Genomic DNA, 22,529 nt, shown 5'->3' with positions numbered 1-22,529 from the left:
AATGCTGTAGGATGAGAATTTTCATAACCAGCCCACTAGTTGCCTATAAATAGTGGTTAAAAACAGATTTTAAGCTTTTAGACTGGAAGATGTGAATGAGATCCCATGCTGTTCGGTTGCCCATCCCTCTCCCACACCAGCTACCAGCTTTCTCAAACACTTTCCCCACCGAAGGAAGGTTGGAGACGGTCAATGAGAGATCTGCACAAGCTAAGTGACTAGGCCTCAAAATGGCAAAAGCAATTTAATGCTAACAAATGTGCACTGGAGGGGAAACATTAAATTACCAGTGCATTTTACAGGGGTTGTCAATTAACTGCATCAACCAAGGAAAGGGACCAGGGAATCACTGTAGACAGTTCAATGGAGAACTCTGGCCAATGTGCAACTGCATTCAGGAAAAAGCTAAACATGTTAGGATGCGTAAGGAATGGGGATGGTGAATAATATTGAAAAATATAATACGTTTTTGTAAGTCACTGGTGTGGTCGCATCTTGAATGCTGCATACAGTCCTGGCAATAGCATGTCCAAAAGGATATTGCAGAACTAGAGGGAGTTCAGAGAAGAGTGATGGGATTGAGCGAAGGCCTGGAAAACTCTCATATAAATAGAGATTGAAAAGATTGGGATTGTTACCTTTGGAAGGAGACAAATAAGAGGGGACATATCCCTTAGGTAGATTTAATCTTGGTTGGCACCCTACTCTCTATCAATGAGTTATTAATCATAAAACCCACCGAATGGGGGAATGCTTTGCCAATGGCTTTTAACAAGCCACAATCATCTGCCTCAGCCAGCACTGAGAACCTGACCCCTTCCAGGACCACACTGCATTATGGGGCAAGCGACACAAATGCCTTTTGAATATCACAACTGCAATGCAGAATTCAGAAACTCAGTGTGTTGTGTTCCCTCATTCCCTAATTAAACCACAGTTGTATGTTCTACTGCCTGGTAATTGACAGAAATTATGCTTGTTGAGTCCAGGTCCATGTAGATCAACAGGTGTCCGGCCAATTATCAGGAAAGAGACCTCGCTTACAAAAAGTCACCCTTGCTTTCACAACGTCTTTGATAAAACATTGAACACAATTCAGAACACAGCTATTATTTGAAACACCTACTCTAACCCATGAGGAACAGAATGAATGCAACAGAAATGAGAAAACAGCAATCAGCATACAAATGGGAATGTATCAGGTGGCTTCTAACATGAGCTAATTCCTGCTGGGAATGCATTCTGACTGGTTCCAGCACCACCGTGTTTTCTAGCAACATTAGAATGTTGTAAGCCCAGCCACATGACACTTTACCATCATATTTAGTAACTGCATAATGCGTTCAGATTTTTAACCACTGCAGCAGAAAATACTGTCTTATTATGAAGTTGCTAAGTGAGGTAGCACTTTCCCAACTACGGGCTTCTGAGGAGATTTGGATTTTAGAAACCTCTAGTATATAGCTGAAGCAGTATACATGTATGTAAGGAGCTCTTTACAACTCCCTGCCATATGGTCCATTGAATAGGGCACTGGTCTGGGATTCACTGCTCTTCTATTGACCTACTGCGTGATCTTGAACAAGTCACTCCATTTCTCTCTGCTTTATATTTCCCCTTGGTCTGTCTTGTCTACTTAGACTGCAAGCTCTTCAGGGCAAGGACTTTTGTGTTTATACACAGTGAAAACTTGATCTCCACTGCGGCCTCTTGGAGTAGTGTTATGGCAATACAAATGTCACCATTTTCCTTATTCTTCTAATCTTGTTTGGAAAAAAGAAAGGCTGTTATGACCATGTAAAAAATTGGCCATTCTGTTCTAAAGATCTGAATGCATCTGTGCATGTATTCAGCATTATAGCAGATTAATTCAGTGACAAAAGTAAGTTTTTACTACCTTCACCTCCTATTAGCCTGGCCAAGCCAAAATAGCTATGGGAGACAGAGCTGGATTCTATCCAGTTCACACATCATCAACAGGATTATTGAATAAGTTCCAGTTGCAGAGCCAAACTTTGTAGATGTAATTGCAAATTCACAGGCATAACAATGGGTGGATTTTAGCTAGCAGGATCTTTATTAGTGAAATCATCCATGAGCCAGAAAGAACACAGCTTGGCTTTCAGATCCTGGTCTGCATTTGCAAGGATGAAAGTTGGGGGCGCAGGGGGGAGAATGGTAGCTGTTAATTTAAATCAGTGGAGTTACACCAACATAAACCTGGAGTAATGAAGTGGTGAATCAGGTCCTACCTATTTACTTAGTTAAATAACTTTAAATGGTCACTACATGCCAAGCCACTGACTAACAGACTGATGGAAAATAAGGTTTTACAAAGAGGAATATACCATGGAATCTCTCCCACAAATTAATCCAGATATAGAGGACCAGTTCATCAGCTGGTGTAAATCAGCATAGCTCCACTGATATCAATGCCAAGTTACACCACCTGAGGATCAGGCTCTAAATCTTCTAAAATTTCTCTCTACAGTTTTAGCACTGGCGGTGCAGCTTCTCCCCCATCGAGACCACACAAGGCAGAATGATGAGGAAGACTATGCACAAAGTAGAGGAGTGGGAGGGTATGACAAAATGATGAGTGTTTAACTCTGCTTTGAAAAAGCACCACAGGGAAGAGGGTTTGTTTACTTAGGACTTGTCTACATGGGCAGTTTGCACCAGTTTTAACGTAAATTGGTTGTTAAACCAGTGCAGACTCCTGTGTGGAGAACACTTACTTCAGTTTAAGAGTGGCTTATTGCAGTTTAGTTAAACCGGATGACTGAATCCAATTCAGTTTACATTCACACTTTAGGCTAAACTGGCACAACTTTCCCATATAGACAAGGCCCTAATCTGAGTGGGGAAGGAGTGTTTGTTATTACTTTGTGTGAGAAATAAGTAGTGCTGGCTCATAATCAGCTGATTGAAGCATACCTACCGTTTATCATCTGAAATGAAAAATTAGGCTTCTGAATTATTGTCCCAGAATTGACACTGAAATAGCTAGCACTTGAGTGAAGATTCATGCATGGAAAAATGGTGGGGTGGGAAAAGATTCCGTCTTCCTGCAGCTTCTCACTGCAGCAATATAAGCACCTGCATTTTGGGATATTTTTCTTTGCAAACAAGTGCATATCAGAGCTGTACCAGATGTTTCTTCTGAAGAGGCCACAAGAGCCACATCGAATCTGCGTTTCCAGCACACTCCACCAAAAACTCCCTGAAAGTTTTAGACTGATGCTCAGCAATAAAATATAGCTAACTACTGAGCAGCAAAAGAACAGATCATTGGGGATTTGGCTTGGTTTCTGTTCCATTTTGTTTAACATGTTTTTCCACTCTCTTCCTCAACAGAGTGGATAATAGTGCTCTGCTGAGCTGTCCCCATACTACAGAACTCACTGGCGAATGTGGATGACAAGAGGACCATTTTAATGTGGTTTTCATCTGAAGATTTCCATTAATGTCCCCAATCCTCCCATCTGACTTTAATTACCTTGTGATCATTTCTATTATGGAAGCATGCAAAGGCACTATGACCAGGGCACTGCACCACACAGTAAGTCAGTCCCTGCCCTGAAGACTCTGTAATCTAAATAGACAAAGGATGGAAGAAAGGAAGCAGTTTTATCCCCGTTTTACAAATGAGAATCTGAGGCACCGAGACATTAAGTGACTTGGTTTGGAAGACATTGGAACTCTCTGCCAGAGCCAGGAATTGAACCAGATCTTCAGTATCCCAATCCAGTTCCTTGTGCCCAAGCTCATACTTCCCTGGACTACATATGTGCCTAAGGATTTAGAGGCCAATATATAACTAGTGAGGCCTCGATCCTGCATGAGATCTGTGTGGGTGCAGCAGTCTGTCCACACTGATCAAAATGCAGGATTTGGGCCTTAGTCAACTTCTCTTTTACTGAACAGGTCTCTTGATAAATATCATTAAAAGAGCTGTTTTGTTGGGTCTGGGAAGGTTAAAAATTCAGGACACACAATCTAAAAGGTGAACAATCAACAAATGGAACTGTTTTAAATTAGAACATTTCAGAACAATTCAAGGTGACAGTATTTCCTTAAGCTCGCAAGCAGGAAATATAATGCTGTTGAGTAGCTTTACCTCCAGGAGAAAGGAACTTCTGCCTAACTGCTCAACAGCTACAAGAAAGATCTCTGTTTTTGCTAGGTCCATCAGTTAATGCAGACATCTAGATGTAGATGGAGACATTATTCTGGCAATTCACATTTTACTCTCTGTATTTTCTTTCTGTCAATCATTTTTGGCAACTGTGTTGCATCCATCAGTAGGATCCACTTGATTTACAAGCAAGTGGATCCCATCACAAATAACAAGATTACGAGTAAAAATATAAACACCACCATGTCCAAACCCTGCGCACAGCTACTTAAAAAAAAATAAAAACCCACAAGCTACTGCTGTTGGAAAACATCTTCCCTAATGCTAAAATTAAGCAAGAGTAACTCAAGATACATGTACACTAGATAAATTCACAGAAAATTCAAATTTTCTACAAATGCAGAATTTTATAAGCTCACAGACCCCAATATCTTCCAAATTCTCTCTCTCAAATTGCATTTTGCTGGAAGAGGCAAGTTTTTAGAATTTAATAACTTTAATTTAATACCTTTAATAACCTTTGTATCACTAAAATCTCCTACTTCACATTTAGTGTAGTTTTTCTAGACAACGCGTGTTCATTAAAAAATACTGTACGACGATTAATCCTGTTAGTTACTGAAAGAAAGTTGTTAATTAACATGACATTTCAGAGAATGCAGTTCTAATACCCAGTCGCTGGGACACACAGACAAGTTTTTAGATCCTTTGGAAATGCTGATCCTGCCACTTAGCAACGCAGAATGCAATTTTTTTAAAATATATAATGAGGTTTTGTGTTTTGCTTATGCAATTTTGCACTTTATTTTATTAATTTTTTCATTATAAAAATCCTCACTTGTCTCTTACAGAATAAAAGATACTTTTTAATGAGATCCTAGCCTGCGGGAAAGATAGTTCTCTAGGGACTGGCAGACTCTGACAGAAGATATAACTAATTTAAACAAAATTAAAAATATAACTTGAAGGTATGTCTCTAATGACACTTTAAGAATCTCAAACTTAAATGTGTTTTTCAATTGGGTTTTTCTTTAATTTTACAAATTATTTTTGTCAGATGTCTTCACTGAGTGGACTCATCATACACTGAGGACCAATAACAAGCTTTTTTCCAAAAGGACCAGCACACTATCTCCCTGTAAGCACACATCCTTGTCCCTAGGGCGCTCCCTCATGCCTGGATACAGCATTGCATGGGACTTCACCTCACACACACACTTCCAGTTGCCACTTTCTTGGCCCAGCAATAGCCAGTCCAAGCCAGCATCTTCTCCCAACCCTCTCTCTAGGTCTTCTCTGGCTCAGCCCTCTAGCCAAGCCACATGATAGTTCACGCCCCTTCTAGGATGACAAAAGGGCCAACTCAGTGTTCACAAACAATGTCCAAACTCATGATACATCTGCGCCGCTCAGGCTTGTCTGAAATCCTCTGCTTCCTGCCCCTGCAGAGATTCCCTGAAACCGCTTCTTCCCCAGCAGGAGTTCCCTGCTGCTTCCCTTTGCCTGGGACTCCAGCAGTTTACCTCTGGGGATCTCTCCCTGTGGGCACTACCTCAGGGCTCCCCAAGGGTGCATACGCTGCTCCCTGTGGGTCAAGTCTCCTGCTGCAGGCCCTTACTTAAGGGTTCTACTCTGTTCCCTGTCGGTGCCTCAAATTGGCTTCCTCAGGCTCCTCCCAGCGGGAAACACCCCTTGTTCCTTTCCCCAGGCTCCTCCCTCCTCTGAGTTCCCAGCTCTACTGACGCTCAGCGCTCTCCCAACTTCACCACAGCTGGGACTAGTCTTTCTAATTAAGCCCCATTACTAATTAGCTAATTGGGGTCACTAATTAGCTCCTCTACTGCCAGCTCACTAGTGAGACTGAGGGATAGCTGCTCCATCATGGGCAAGGCAGGGCCCAGCTTGCCTCAAAGGGTTGGCCAGCCATGATGCTCCTATAGCATCTCTGGCCCAAGGCAGCATACATTCAGAGACCAGGGGCAGAGCCACATCCACAAACTAGTAGATTACACCACCTGTGTGGGCCAGGGTGTGTATATGACATATAGAGCGACACGTTCGACACTCAGATAGGAAATAGCCTAAGCCAACTTGACTTTAGAAACTCAGCTTGGTCACATAATGCAAGTGAGTAGCTGAGAAAGCACTCGCCATCTGGAAAAGGAGCAGTCCTGTATTGTCCATTATTACGGAGTACAGACATAATGAAAATATTGTTCATTTCCTCTCTTCTCCGCCTGACTTTGGGCAACAACTCACACAAGGCAGCATTTGTCCACTGTAGGTCTTGTCCACACAAAAATTTCACCAGTTTATCTACACTGATTTAGAAACTGACTTGATTAAATTGATGTAGCCCTTTCATGTAAACACTCACTAACTTAAGAGCCTTATATCAGTTCCTTACCAGCTGAAGCCAAAATCTATTTAAAGCACTTTTAAACCAGTTTAAGCATGTCCACATAAGGGGATTTCACAGATTTAATTACACTGCTCTCTAAATCAATTCAGTTAAATCAGTGAAAAGTGTGCATAGACAAGACATGAAATAAGATGGTATTTCCTGTCCTAAGAACAGGGCCCAAATCAGGGCAGCGTACGCCAAATACTTTGCCACTTAAGTCATTGGGATGGGGTCTTGTTTGAGGCAGGTGGAAGGTAGGGATTGATTTATGCTTTGGGATACCTTGAATATGAAAGACTATTTATCTGAATGATGTTTTATGGCCTACTTTGTGCAGGAAGTCAGAGTAGCTGACTATAGAGGTCCCTTCTGGCTTTAAATGTCTATGAATATAAAATTAATGTTGACTCTATCCAATGGGCCAGACCTTCAGATGGTTTAAATCAGCGGAGCTTCTTTCGCATCAGTGGGGGTGTGCCAATGCACACTAGCTGAAGATCTGGCTGTATACGTAATTATACAATGGACTCATCTATACATGTTGCAAATTTTCTCTGAAATGTCAACAAAAAAAATTCAGAATGTACTATTTTTGATTACACCTGGTTACTGCTGTTTTCATGGCCTCCCACAGTGAAACCCTGGATGCAGTCCTTCCCTAATCATTCTGTTGCAGAGCTGGGATTTGCCCACTCACAGAATATACCACAGGCCCTGCCTCCAAGCCTGGTAGATCCCCAGGGAGCTGCAGGAAACTAGAACCAACTACGCAGAGGCCCTGTGCCTCTGCACTGGCTCTGCTCCCTGCTAGCAAGTCATATTACCAGTGAGTGCTGGGAGAGAGCTCCATCCACCACAGAGATAGCGTCACAGGGTTTAAAGCCAGAAGGGATCAGCAGATCATCCAGTCTGGCCTCCTGTACAGCAAAGGCCACCAGTATGAGTGCACTAAACCCAACAACCGAAATGAGCCCATAGTATTCCAGCCCACAGGAGATTAGGCTGCAGGCTGGGAATAGGATGGACCAAGGTGCCTTGGACCAAGGCCCCTGCCCAGGGCAGGGAAATGATTGAGAAATAGCCAGATAATCCTGGCAAGTGACCCGCAGCCACATGCTGAAGAGGAAGGTGAAAAACTTCCAAGGTCACTGACCTGGGGGAAAATTCCTTCACAGCCCGACACATGGTGATCAGTTCGACCCTGAGTAAGGACCAGCCAGCCACACACCTGAGAGAGAAAATGCTCAGTGCCACCTCCAAGCCCTGGCACACCCTGCCCAGTGTCCCATCTCCAGCCATGGCCATCCCTGCTGCTTCAGACAAAGGAGATAAACCAAAACAAAACAGAATACACTGGGGGAGCGAGGGGGAGGAAGGAATCTTTCTGTCCCTTGCAGGTGTCTGGCTGAAGCTCAAACGTGAGCTTTTAGAAACATAAGACATAAACCAGAAGGGAGCCCCAGGCCTGCTGAGCCCTGCCCCTAACCATCACAAGCAACCCCATCATACAATGATATGCATAAATGTGTCCAGCTCTCTCTTCAAACTAAGTAAGTTGTTTGCCCCCACAACTCCTACTGGGAGGTTGTTCCAGAACCTCATCCCTTTGATGGTTAGAAACCGTCTTCTAATTTCGAGCCTGAATTTGTTCCTAACCAGTTTATACTTCTGCCATCTGTTTTTGTACCAACATTGTCTTTTAGCTTAAATAGCTTTTCACCCTGTCTGGTATTCACCCCCCTAATGTAGTTATAGAGAGCGATCATCCCTCACTTAGCCTTTTTTTGCTAGGCTAAACAAGCCAAGCTCTTCCAGTTTCCTCTCCATTGCCCTAGCTCATCCCAGTAGCTCTTTGCTGCATCCCTTCCAGTTTAATTTCTTCTTTCCTGAACATGGATTACCAGAACTGTACACAGTTTTCCAGATGAGCCCTTACCAGTGCTTTGTACAAAGGCATTAATGCTTCTCTCTCTCTACTGGAAGTGCCTCACCTGACACACCCTAGGATCGCATTTGCCTTTTTCATAGCACACATTGTTGGTCATAGCCATCCTGTGATCAACCCCCATAGGCAGGCTTCTCTCCTCCTCTGTCTCTTCTAACTGATGAACTCCCAGCTTATAGCAGAATTCATTATTATTAGACCCTATGTGCACAACCTTGCATTCTGTCCTGTTGAATTTCATCTAATTTCTGACACAGTACTGCCCCAGGCTAGATTATCTTTTCCACCTAACTTCTCCAACGCCAGAAGGGGAATAACATGAATCTCTTCTTGCTCTCCTGACCTCTGTCTCCTATCCCCACACTGATCCATGTCCCACCATGTTCCCTCCACAAGGTTTGAGGAGGGGAAGATCCATGAGCAGACAGACCACTCTACATGCCAGTCTGGGGAAGACGTTCCCACCCACAGATTTTTGTTGCCTAGCACACCCTTGTACATACTGCCTGGAAATATTTCCTCAGGGTCTCATATTAAGAGCTGTTTGTTTTTCTTTAAACAGATACGCTATTTCTGCACAGCAGCCTTTAGTAGGAAGGAAAGCTGCTCTGCTCAGATGGGTCTTCTGTCAGTCATACCAGTTGCTCAGAAATGGGGCATAATTTAATATGATATTAAATATCAAAGCCATTACTTTTAAGTTTTTGACTTTAATCATCTCTCCTCACTTCTCAGAGAGCTGGTGGTGGCAGTGGATGAGGGAGAAGGCGGGGGGAAATCGATCACTCTCTATGTGGAGCTCAAGCCTTTTGTAAGAGATGTTAGAAGCATAAATGCTATGTAAAAATGACAGAACAACAAAAACCAGCTTGTGTTTTCTGCTTCAGTTACACACGATAGAACCTTAGAAGGCCGTGTTCCTCTGAATCATAACTATACAAATGCCTGATTCAGGGACCCGTGATTTCCTTCCCTCGCCAAGGGGAGGGGAACCCCTCATTACTTGTTAACTCTGAAAATATCTCTAGGATTGGCGATGCTGGTCATATCACATGGAGGGGGAGAGATTCACAGAAGTAAACAGTCATTTTTATTAGCAGGTGAATGGAAAGAATCTTCCATTTGAAATGAGCGCAGCTGAGCGTGCACAAAGGAAGCAGAGGGCTTTTGATCCTGAAATGATCACACACAGATTGGGGGTGAGGGATTGCCCCCTAAAGGTGAGAAAAATCAAAAGGCAGTTGAAAAACATGTTTTTTTTAAATGGTGATATTTTAAGCCAATCTTATTAATGTTGGGGAATCTGCGTCACGATTTTTGAGCATCTAGGCTTTGCAATACTGCTGCAAACCCAATATGAGCTTTATAAGGATGGTCTGCTACCACTCTCCAGCTGTGAAGCATATTCAGCTAATCCTACAACGTAGTTCCACTATCCTTCAGGTGGTCTTCCCTGGCTGAATAAATGTCAGGCCAACAGGAAGGAATTTTCAAGGGATCACAGACCTGAAATTGAAGTTTCCTGGTCAAAATCCCCCATGTGCGTGTGTTACTGACAGGTTGAGAAAGGATACTTTCGTGTTCTAGATTGTCATGCTGTCCTCATGAAACACGTGTGACACGCTTTAACAAAGCTTTGCCTTTACCTAGGAAGAGGAAGGTTTTGCCATCCTTACTGCTGTTGTGAGTAGCATCTTACTCCTCTGACCGTAACAAATGGAAGAAGTTGAGGAGTGAAGGACTACTCACGGTAAGGGTGGCACATTTAGCGCTATTTGGCTGCAGAGAAGAGAAGGGTCATTCAGCCAAAGATTTCACGGCACTGCTTTACCTCAGGATAATTGTGATGGGGACAAGGGAACTGTTCCTTATGGTTGTCAGAGGTTGCCTGAATAAAACAGCAATGGGAACCCTTCTGTCCATTGTACTAGTGTCTTGAGGTAGCCTGGGAAAAGTTCCCTACTCCCAGAACCAGGAAACGATGTAATTGTTTTTAAATAGACTGTCCAGGACATACGTCTCACCTTGGACTGGGCAATCTCTGGGAGGTGCTACTTTTACAGCCCTCGGTTGTACCAGCTCCTGCGGGTTGTGCATCCTTGGTGAGGGGTCAATGGGAAAGGCTCACAGAGTCCTGGGAAAGGAGGAACTTGTTGAGGTGAGTCGTTCAACCCCCACACAGCTCATTTACATCTCACACATAGATGTGCTGTCATTTTAGGGGCCTTAGGCAGCCATCCTGCTGTACATCCGTCATCACGGGACTCAAGCAGTTTGGAAGGTCTATATATGGGCTGGAGAGAACTCAAAATCAGCAAGCATTTGCATTCATTTTAGGTCAGTTTTATCTCTGGCAGTTACGAGTTTGATGGACTAAAGGGAATGAGGTAGACACAACGGACTGAATTTCAGTGAAGTCCTTTTAAGAAATAAGGAACCTCTACATAAAAATATCTAGTGCGACTTATTGGTCAGATTTGGGAATTTTGCATTTGCACCTGAACAGCAATTATACACGAGGCCTTTAACTCTTGTTCATTTAAATAGGCAAAACACCAGATTTTTAAAAGCTGGTTTTAAATTGCCATCCCAGTCAGATGCAGGAGCCTGAATTCAACACCACAATGTATTTATTGTTTTCAGACACTGCCAGTGGGCAGGCCAAAAACCTTCCCTGCAAATAGGAGAAGAAAATGTTCAATGTTTTTGTAACAAAAGTTATATGAGAACTATATACTGGTCTAAACAAAAGATTGTTTAAACTGCCAGTTTTTAAATTAGAGTTCAATAGCATTTAATATGACCCAGATAAATTCTTTGCAGTTGTAAGGTAGGATATCCTAAGGGGAATATATCACTATTTATATTAATGCTGTACATGAAGGAGACTATTTCTTTAAATCTTGTGAATAGCTATTAGCTAAAGAGAAGAGAATTTCATTATAATATAACCTATGAAATATGAAATGTTGACACCATAAAAGAAAAACTGCAACCTCAAAAAAGACTTGAGTCCATATACAACTATGGGTTAATTCTGTAAAATAGTTGAATGGGCAGCTAATAGTTTTGCACAAAGAAATACAGAAAGGGATTTAAAAGAGGCCAGACTTAAGGGTCAAGAAAAGATGACTTGGCAGCAACCAAACCTCCATCCATGGATGTACAAAATCTTGGTGCATGAGTTCACACACCCAGTACAACGGCCTAGAAAATTAATGAATTGTTGGAAAAAAATTGAGATAGCTGCCTCAGTAGGTCTACTTCACAGCTGACCTCCATGGGCTTTGACTCAGAACCTACTTTCTAGGACCCAATACAGCCCTGTTGGAAATCAGTTAGAAATGGGAACAGTATCCAGGTGTTAAAGATGTGGAAAAATACCTGGATTCTCAGCTGATAGATGTATCAAATATTGAGAGAGAAATTATGTGGATACCAGAGCTATGAGCTTTAAACTGATGCAGTTTAATGTTATGTATTGAATCAATTATACCCTAGTACATCTGCACAGATTAGGTTAAAGAGACATTTTATGTTGGAATTACTCAAAGAAAATAGCAGATAACAGACACATGATTGAAGCAATTGTGGGATAATAAAATTAGCAAAATAACTAAAGATAATATTCTTACGTCTTCAACTCTATATGTTCTGGTACAATATGCAATATTATTAAATATCAAATGTGCACAGGCAAATGGGTTCGAATATTGGCAAGTGTGTATATACACACACATTCTTTGAGCGTATTGGACTAGTGTATGTGTGTGTGTGTACAGAAAGATATAACAGGACCAATAGAAGTGGTCCAGCATTTTAGATCTCCAGGAGGTTGCTTTTTTTAAAAAAAAAAAAAATCACATTCATAGGAATAATGTGGAAGATCTCATTAAAAAGTGATTCTCATGTGAAAAGCATCAAACAAAGGATAAATACAGCAATCAAATATCCTTCAACTACTTGAGACTGTATGCAAGAGCTGGATATTATCTGCAGCAAATGACTTATTTAACAAATTAGCCATTTTTCTTATTCACAACTTTTCCATGAACAGATTTTTGATTTAAAATCCGAGACCCAAGCAGAGAGCCACATCCAGATTCAAATTCACTGCTCAGGTCTTTCTACCCACAACACACCAAATGTATCTGAATGTTACTGTAAGAAGACACATGAACTTGATCAGTTATAGTCCTTTCACTGAGGTCTCACAGTGGGAATTGCTCGCTCTCTCTCTCATCACAAAAGTACTATATACTTTTCAGTGGCCTTTGGTGTGATCCTACTATTAGCCCAGGCAGGTTGTACCTTCATTCCGACACATATTCAGTATTGCTAAGAATCAGGCATCATCATAAATGTCATGGGCCCTACCCAACTCCCACTGAAGTGAATAGAAATATTTCCACAGGGAGTGGGCTCATAACCTGACCAAGCAAGTGCACACATCGGATAACTTGTACCGTATTCAGCAAGTGAAATATGAGTTACTTTACATCTACTAAAGAAGTCTGTACTGAACTGTATTTTGTGTTAGCTCGAATTTTGGTAGACAAAGAGCCAAACCTATGAGACAGTAATTGATTACTTGGTAATGCCAGTGTTATATTTGCAGGTTGAGCCCATAGCCGTGACATTTGTAGATTAGTTAGTGAAGAGAGGTTACATTGTTTTCTGATCATTTTAAAAAGTCTACATAAGACACTGGCTGAGGTTAGGACATAGCAAAAGGGGTAATACTCCATTGCAAACACACCCTCTAACTATAGCAGGAGTGTTTTGTATCCCTCTTTTAGCAGAAATGTGTTAAAACAAAAGGCTGTGTAGGAAAAAAAATTTAAAAAAACAGACATCTCAGTTTCTGGGCCAGTTAGACTGAGTGTCCATCAAGCACATGGTTGATGATGGAGCTGCATACTGAGGTTTGCAAACATAGAATAGAAATCACTTATATTTTGCTTATACAGATTCCCTGCACGAAGGGAATGATTGGAGAACTTAGCTTAGTACAAAGAGAGAGCGATCTTTTCTTTACATACCATAACCACATTTTAAGTCAAGTCTCCAGTTCTCAGCATTACCAACTTTCTTATAGAATCATATGAAAGTAAAATGAAGTAAAAAAATCCATTTATTCATCCAGGAACCTGCAAAAAAGTAGAAAATCCCATAAGATAAATTATTAATGCCTCAAGTGCTGTCCCAGTTTTATTATGCTTCCTGAATGAATAATTCTAGTTATTTATGTTAGTCTATTGATGAAAACAATGGGCTGGATGTTTTGTTTTTGTTATAAGGAAAACAAAGGTAATCCTCCAGAAAAAAAATGACAGGCGAACAATGTCTAAATCATTCACACATTTAAAATAAAATGTAGAAATATTCACTGCTACCAATGTGACATTTAACTAATGGGCTAGTGTCAGTCTAAATGATACGACATGCAACACCACTAAATAGTCACATGTAGACTCTGTGAGTGGAGCTCTATATTTATACAAGTTTGGTTCTCCACTTCCTTGTACATGGTATAGTTTGCTTACACTAGTGTATAGCCAGAGGTGAAAATAAGCTGGTATGGTCCAATACGGCTTACTGGCAAGAGCCAGTGCACCATACTGGACCAGTTTTCCCAGGCGGCGATTTAAAGGGCCTGGGGATCCTGGCAGTGGCTGGAGTCCCAGGCCCTTTAAATTGCCACCAGAGCCCTGCTGCCGGAGCCCCTGGGGCTCCGTCAGCGATTTAAAGGGCCCCGGGGCTCTGCAGCGAGTAGCGGCAGACAGGAGCCCCTGGCCCTTTAAATCACTGCTGGAGCCCTCAGCCGCCACTGTTACCCCAGGGCTTCAGCAGTGGGGCTCAGGCAGTGGGGTAGCGGCAGCCAGAGCCCTGGGCCCTTTAAATTGCCACCCAAGCCCTGCTGCCAGAGCCCCAGGGTAGCAGCAGCAGCCGGAAGCCCCCAGGAACCCCCGGGGCTCGGGCAACTATTTAAAGAGCCTGGGACAGTAGTGGCAGCCGGAGCCCCGGGCCCTTTAAATCGCCAATGGAGCCCCGGGGCTCCCAGCTACCTCCACAGCTGGTAGCTTCGGTGGTGATTTAAAGGGCCGGGGCTCCCAGCCGCCTCTACCACAGCCGGAGCCCCTGGCCCTTTAAATCTTGATTTAAAGGGGCAGGGGCTCTAAAGGCCCAGCCCCTTCGGATCAAGGTCCCGCCCCTGCTCAGGACTCCGGCGTACCGGTAAGTCCTTTAAATTACTTTCACCCCTGTGCATATCGGATATAAAATGCAACCATTATGAGTTGGAAATGACATCACAAGGGGCAAGGTAAAGCCTAATTAGGCCCTGTTTTTGTTCTGTTTTAATTCATTTGTTTTCATCTCAAGTTCCAAAAATGCCTATCCAGAGTGTGGGAATATTTTTTAATGAACTAAGGCTACTAAACAAGAGACATCAAGAACTGATGTCAGGTCCATTATTTAGCAAACCAGATGTACACAGTGCTCCAGGGCCATGACTGTGCGTTTGTCATGCTACAAGGCACCAACAGTCTTGCAGCTCAGTTTCTTAACTATTAGATCATTTCCTATAGATTTTGCACCCTTCACCAGTTCATAATCTTTTTTTTTTAAAAAAAAAGCCACTTCAAAGGCTCCTCCTTTACAACTAAAATAAAGCTAATGCCTTTAACTTTTCATCCTAAATAAACTGAATGTGATTTCTGTCTGTGGCTGCTCCTCTTCCACACACGATCTCTGTAAAATGCTCTATTCCTTGTGGTACAGTGGCCAGTAAACAGGCCACAATTTTCAACCAGAGCTTTCTAAATGTTTGGAAAATTTTGGCCACAGCATTCTAGACGAGGCAGAAAATTTTCCAAAGCTCCTGAATGACTTGGGAACCTAAGTCACTTTTTAAAATGGGACTGAGGTGCTTTAGAAATGTTACCCAAGGTCTAAAGAGTGCCTTATACAGCAGCAGTATTTCCTCATGTGCTCTACCCACCTCAAATTTGTATCTGTGGTTGTTGCTATTTAGTGTAAGCCATAGTCCCTTCCATGACTGCTGAGTCCAAGCCAGGATTTTATGTAGTCCCAGTGTTGTGACGCTAGCACAGGCCATGTGGTTAGTCTGGGAGCTGGACAGCACTACAAGGCCTGTGCGTGTCCAGTAGTTTCAATGAAGAGTCCGCAGATGACAGACCTGCTCTGTAAAAAAGAATAGTGAGGTGGGTGTCTCAGCTTTGATATCAGTTAGGGCTGTCAATTAATCGCAGTTAACTCACGCAATTAACTCAAAAAAATTAATCACGGTTAAACAAATTAATTGTAATTAATCGCGCCGTTAAGCAATGGAATACCAATGGAAATTTATTCAGTATTTTTGGATATTTTTCGACATTTTCAAATATATTGATTTCAATTACAACACAGAATACGAAGTGTACGGTGCTCAATTTATATTATTTTTTATTACAAATATTTGCACTGTAAAAATGATAAACAAAAGAAATTGTACTTTTCAATTCACCTCATACAAGTACTGTAGTGCAATCTCTTTATCGTGAAAGTCACACATGTAGGGTTTTTTGTTACATAACTACACTCAAAAACAAACCATTGTAAAACTTCAGAGCCTACAAGTCCACTAAGTCCTACTTCTTGTTCAGCCAATCGCTAAGAGAAACAAGTTTGTTTACATTTACGGAAGATAATGCTGCCCGCTTCTTAATTACAATGTCACCTGAAAGTGAGAACAGGCATTCGCATGGCAGTAGCTGGCATCACAAGATATTTATGTGCCAGATGCACTAAAGATTCATATGCCTCTTCATGCTTTGGCCATTGTTCCAGAGGACATACTTCCATGCTCATGATGCTAGTTAAAAAAATTATGTGTTAATTAAATTTGTGACTGAACTCCTTGTGGGAGAACTGTATGTCTGCTGCTGTTTTACCCACATTCTGCATATATTTCATGTGATAGCAGTCTTGGATGATGACCCAGCACGTGTTCATTTTAAGAACACTTTCACTACAAATTTGACAAAAATGCACCCTCTGGAAAAACTTGGAGATAGGAACATTTGGATCCAGTGAGAAGACAGGGATGTCGAGGAGCTGAGGAAAGAGGGATAGCTGGAAGAAAGGTAGGGAGTTGTTCTGGGGTGTCTGAATTGTCAAGTGCACCTGCAGATTTTGGCCCATTGCCAGTCCCTGAAAGGTCTGGCTTGTGCAGCCAACATGAATCATACACCGTCAATTCAGGATTCTTCACTTCTACCCAGATTCCTAGTCCTCTGGTCTCTTAGGCAACATTCCCTTTTGTGACGAAGTGGGACTGTTCTTAATGTTTCCTCTGAATATTGTGGGGGTGCCTCAGTTTCCCCTATGCAGTTCTTAAGTATCTAGGTGGTGAGATAAGGGTGTATGATCATTGCAGAGCCCTAGAGGGCAGGTGTGTGCAGGGGTCTGGACACAGAGGATGGTCGACACCCTGTTTCCTGGCAACTGATGGTCTGGGCCCTTCCCCCCTGCAAGGTGAGAGCTAAAGGGTTGGAGAACAAAGGAATCAGGTGACCTCCTGGCCCGGGAAAGGAACAAAGCCCAGGGGAGGAGGGGTTGGAAGGAGTTTCATTTTGGGGCTGGCTGGGACATGGAGTGAAGGGCAGACGTGGTTGTCTGGCTCACTGCCCCCCAAAATGGACCCAGCTGAGGGGTCCCGTTCTCTGCACCTACAAGCTCTGTTTTAGACCATGTTCCTGTCATCTAATAAACCTCTGTTTTACTGGCTGGCTGAGAGTCACATCTGACTGCAAAGTTGGAGTGCAGGACCCTCTGGCTTCCCCAGGAGCCCTGCCTGAGCGGACTCGCTGTGGGCAGCACACGGAGGGGCAGAGAAGGCTAAATGCTCCGAGGTCAGACCCAGGAAGGTGGAAGCTGTGTGAGCTGTTTGCCCTGCAGACAGGCTGCTCACAGGAAGGCAACTGCCCCAGAGTCCTGACTGGCTTCATGGGGAGCAGTTCCAGAGCATCGCCTGGGGACTCCGTGACACCTTCCTTTACAGATTTGCCTTTCCTGGTCAATTTTTTTTGTGCATTCTTCATTGAAGGCTGGAGGTCATCAGTCAAAAAATTTAGAGGGTATGAAACACAAAGTGCATCTGTATTCAGCCACAGAGCTCGAGGTTTAGCTGCAATTTTCAGAAAACTGTTTTCAGAATAGTCTGCCATTCACATTAATCACCACAGTCCACCTTATGGCATATGCATTAGTCTATTTCAGAACCTCTTTTCTAAAATACCTGGCTGCATATTAGAACTATAAATGGTCTCATAGCAGTGAATCAGCCTGTCGGGGCAACATACATTAGTCTGAACTGGACGAAATATATTTTTGTATAAAAAATATAAGAACGTATCATTACCCAAATGGAGCTTCTAATGCAGTCAAAATGGGAATCAGAAGCAAGTGCTATAGAATAAGACTTCTGAATGAAGACAAAGGCCCCCAAATGCAGAACACAAGTAGACTGCACTGCAGGGCTGTATTAGAAAATATTAAAGCCTACTAAAGAATAAAAACGTATTTATACATTTAGGGCTATGTGGTATTTTTAGTACAGATCCCATAGAAGTGTACTGACTCAGGGGAGCATGAGGAAGCCTAGTTCACTACACCCCTTCAAAGGAGTTACCATAGTCATCTCTCCTGTGACCCAAGACCCTCATAATGCCAATTGGCAAGAAGGTGCAGAGGGGTTACAGAGATCTCTTGGGACTGGCAGGAACATAAGAATGACCATACTAGGTCAGCCCAATGGTCCATCTAGCACAGTATCCTGTCTGCTGACAATGGCTGGTGCCATGTGCTTCAGAGTGAGTGAACAGAACAGGGCGGTTATTGAGTGATCCGTCCCCTGATGGCCAGACCCAGCTTCTAGCAGTCAGAGACTAGGGATTCGCAGTTGCACCCCTGAGCATCTTGGCTGATAGCCATTGATGGACTGATCGTCCATGAACTCATCTAATTCTTTTCTGAACCCACTTTAGCTTTGGCCTTCATTTATAGTCTAGTTCACGTTGTACATTCTAGTTTCACCAAAGAGTGTCATGTGAGTTCTCAAATGAAAGCCCATGTCATACTGGTCATCAAGTATTGTACTGATACTATGTAAGGGTTAGGTATATACACTGAAAATACATTCTTAAAGTCTTTGTCGGGGAGATTGCTCACCAGCAGAGGTGAAACACAGGTTTCCTGTCAGACAAGAGATGTATATCCATTGATCTGTTTACATGTAAACTGAGTATTGTCTCAAGCTGAATATCAATGAAGGGTTGTGGGGGCTTCAGAAAGAAACTAGCAGGAAGAGAAAAACAGCAGGAGAAAGAGAACCTTATCTTGAGGTACATTTCAAAGGTTTCTTTGACTATATTTGGAGGCAGAGAAGACACCTGGGCACCCTTAAACAGAGGAAGTAAAAGGACAGTGGTTTTGCTTCATGAAAAAGGGGTCTTAACCAGGCTTGGTTGAAAAAGCTAAAGAGAACTTTAGGTGACATAAAATTCTTTAGATAGAAGGTTAACCTGTTAGTTAAGTTTATTCTCTAGAAAGAATGTTATGATTTTATTTTATGTAACCATCTGATTCCAATATTCTTACTCACTATTACTTGAATCTGTTTTTTCATAATAAATGTATTCTTGTTTCCACTATAAATATATCTCAGTGCTGTGGCACTAAGCCAAGTGCTGGGCCTGAGTTGAATCCAACAAGCTGGTGTGTTCTGTTCCTTTGGGAACAGCAGACCTGGTAATTCTGTGAGTGCTCAGTGGATAAGGGGCTGGACAGTGTAGTGAATGCTCCAAGAACTATGGGGTTGGTGAGTACCTGTCACTACCTGTATAGAGAGGGCAAAGCCTGGAACGCAGCACTTGTGCTGCCAGAGGCTGGTGGTTTCATGGAACTGATCCAGGGCAGGCACAGATAAGACTTCCTCACACTGAGGGCAAGTGGTGGTGAGGTGCCACACAACCGTCCTTACCCCTGCAGAACATCACACCGCCACACAAAACACATGGTGGGCCAGCTCTGGTAATCACTTAGATGGTGTGATAACTGCATCTACACCCACCTCAGAGCCGTAACAAGGCATTTTAACACAAGGGGTGAGCAAGCATATTTGCACCCCCTAGAGGCGATGCGTGCCCCCTGCAAGTTTCTGCCTTCCATTTAGCACAGAAGTTTTCAAAGTGTAGGGAGCCGGCAGATTAGAAGCTGGTGGGAACTGCCCACTTGCTCGAGCCCCTGGCTCTCTGGGCTGTGGGACCCAGGGCTCATGCTGGCTGACTGCCTGGCAGCCATCCCTGCCCTGATCCCCGAGCTGGGCAAGGCGGGCAGGATGGCTCTGAGCTGTGCCCCTGATGCGCTCTTGCCTCTCCCCTGAAGGAGCCTGGTGCCGGCCGGTGATGCCCCCCCTGGAGCTGATCCCTGTCTAGCTGCTATTTTTCTGTCCTGAGAGTTTTGCACCCTGGGTGGCTGCCCCACTCACCCCACGCTGGTTACGGCCCTACCCCACCTTCCTTCCACCGAGTTGTTCTGGTGGAATAATTATCTCAGGCACAGTCCCTGCACTCCCACAAGTGTCCAGGCTGAAATTGTGTCTGGCCCTAATGTAGGCTACATAGGGGGAGGCTTAGTCCCTCCTAAATCCCTGTATGGTGACATAAATGTATAGAAGAATGAGGGGGGATTTGATAGCTACTTTCAACTACCTGAAAGGGAGTTCCAAAGAGGATGGATCTAGGCTGTTCTCAGTGGTACCAGATGACAGAACAAGGAGTAATGGTCTCAAGTTGCAGTGGGGGAGGTGTAGTTTGGATATTAGGAAAAACTTTTTCCACTTGGAGTGTGGTGAAGAACTGGAATGGGTTACCTAGGGATATGGCGGAATCTCCTTCCTTAGAGGTTTTTAAGGTCAGGCTTGACAAAGCCCTGGCTGGGATGATTTAGTTGGGGATTGGCCCTGCTTTGAGCAGGGAGTTGGACTAGATGACCTCCTGAGGTCCCTTCCAACCCTGATAGTCTGTGATTCTATGATAATGGCAAGAAACTCTGGTGTTGGGCTGTACAATGTACCTCTTCTTAATAAAAATCTCAAATCATACTCTAATATATTCTAATGAAGCCAACTTTGAGACTCCATAGTTAAAAATCAAGGGTGAGGTTTTTCAAATGCACTCTGTATTAGCTTAACTCTGCTCCCACTGAAGTCAGCTTTCTCATTAACATCAATGGGAACAGAGTTAGGTCGACAGCGCTACTAAAAATCCCATCCCAGATGTTTAACCAGCCCTACGGACAGACCTGGGTGTGTTGTTTATTCTACAGAACTGAGCCTCCCCCTTTCCTGCTCATGAATGAGCTGCAGTTTTTGCACGTATGTTTGTCATGCAAACTTGTTCAACAGATAATTTCTGCAAACAAATCTTCATCCAGGAATTGTTAATGAAATGGTCACAATGAGTATTCATTTTGTTCGGCATGACTGGCCAGGTAAGACTCACGGGAGTATTTCTGTCCCTCTGGTTGGGCCAATGACCGACTCTTCATAAATGAGAAGAGTCCCTTTTTCTATCTCCAAATTATCCGTGATAATTTGTAACTGTTCAGAAACCTACTGCATGACTAACAAAAAGATTTTCAAAGTGATTTGGAGAGAACTTACTGTGATTTACTGCTCAGGACATCCAGAATGGTGAGCCACTGTGTCATCCCTTTGCCTCAGCAACAGTGAGCCATATGTCAGCTCCCTGGCACACCAGTCTGCCCTCCTCAATGGCAATCTCCTCGAGACTCTGCCAGTCTTAACCTTACTTTGCAAAAAACAACCAGTGAATTCCAAGTTCCCCAGAGATGTCTCTCTGTAGTGTCCAGTCCCTCTCACTGGACTCTCACAGAAATTAAATTTGCTTCTTCCAAAGAGACAGAGTACACACCAACCTGTCAGTTAGCTAAAATCGCACACTTAACCATCCTGATGCTGTTATACTGAAGTAATCAGTAAAACTAAGAATAAGTTTATTAAATGAAGATGATATATCAAATGATAGATCTAGATATATGTAGTCATACTAAGCAAAAGGAGAGGCAGGTATGGTTACAAACAAAACAAAATTAAAGTTTTCCAGTGTCTAAAGCTTAACAGATTACCATCTTGCTTTCAGGCAAATTCTCACCTATAGTCAGTTTCCACCCACATGGTTGTAGGATCCGCCTTTCACAGATCCCAAGAGCTCTGGCCTCTTTTTGTCCCTTAAGTGATGGATCACTAAAATGTCTTTTTGTTCCCTGTAACGGTGTGCACTCACCTCTCATGAGCGCCTCCTGTTGGCTGGGTGCGAACCTGCACTCTCTCTCATTCTGCTCCCAGTGCCCCCTGTCAGCTGTTAACTTCATCAGGTGGGACTTCAGTGGCCCAGCCCTCTGGCCAAGTCACACACACGCAATATGCACAAACAAAGAAACAAACCCCTTCCAGGGTAACAAAAGTCCAACAGCAGCTGTCACTGTGCCCTGGTTGGTATCTGCAGCCCTGTTTCTGGACTCAATTCTCAGCCTCTTCTGGGATAGCTTTAAGTCCGTGTCTGCCCTGGTATAGAACAGTGCCCCTAGGGCTTTCCCCCTAGAGATGCTTCAAGTCCTGCCCTTCACCTGGTCCTTTAAACAAGTCTTATCTCCTGCTTAGGGCTTAGGCCACCCTGTCAGTGGCAGGACAGGGTCTCTCCCAGGCCTTCTCACCTGGAGAGTCTCACAGCCTTCCAGTTCTTCCTCACCCTTCTGGTCCCAGCCTGCAACTGAACTGCTCAAGCCCTGCAGCTCCTTTTAACTGAGTCTGCTGAGTTCTGATTGTTTCCTTCCTAGGCAGGCCTGGAGGACCTACCTTTACTGGTCCTTTTGTGGGATGGGGTGTGGTTGGACTGCAAGGCCTCCAGCAGGGAGGCCTAGTACAACCTGTCACACTCCCCTTATATTACCCAAAG

Source organism: Eretmochelys imbricata, chromosome 5 (assembly GCF_965152235.1).
Source record: "Eretmochelys imbricata isolate rEreImb1 chromosome 5, rEreImb1.hap1, whole genome shotgun sequence".
Classification (NCBI taxonomy): Eukaryota; Metazoa; Chordata; order Testudines; family Cheloniidae; genus Eretmochelys; species Eretmochelys imbricata.
The sequence above is the reverse complement of the archived record's forward strand: the minus strand, read 5'-3'. Positions refer to the sequence as shown.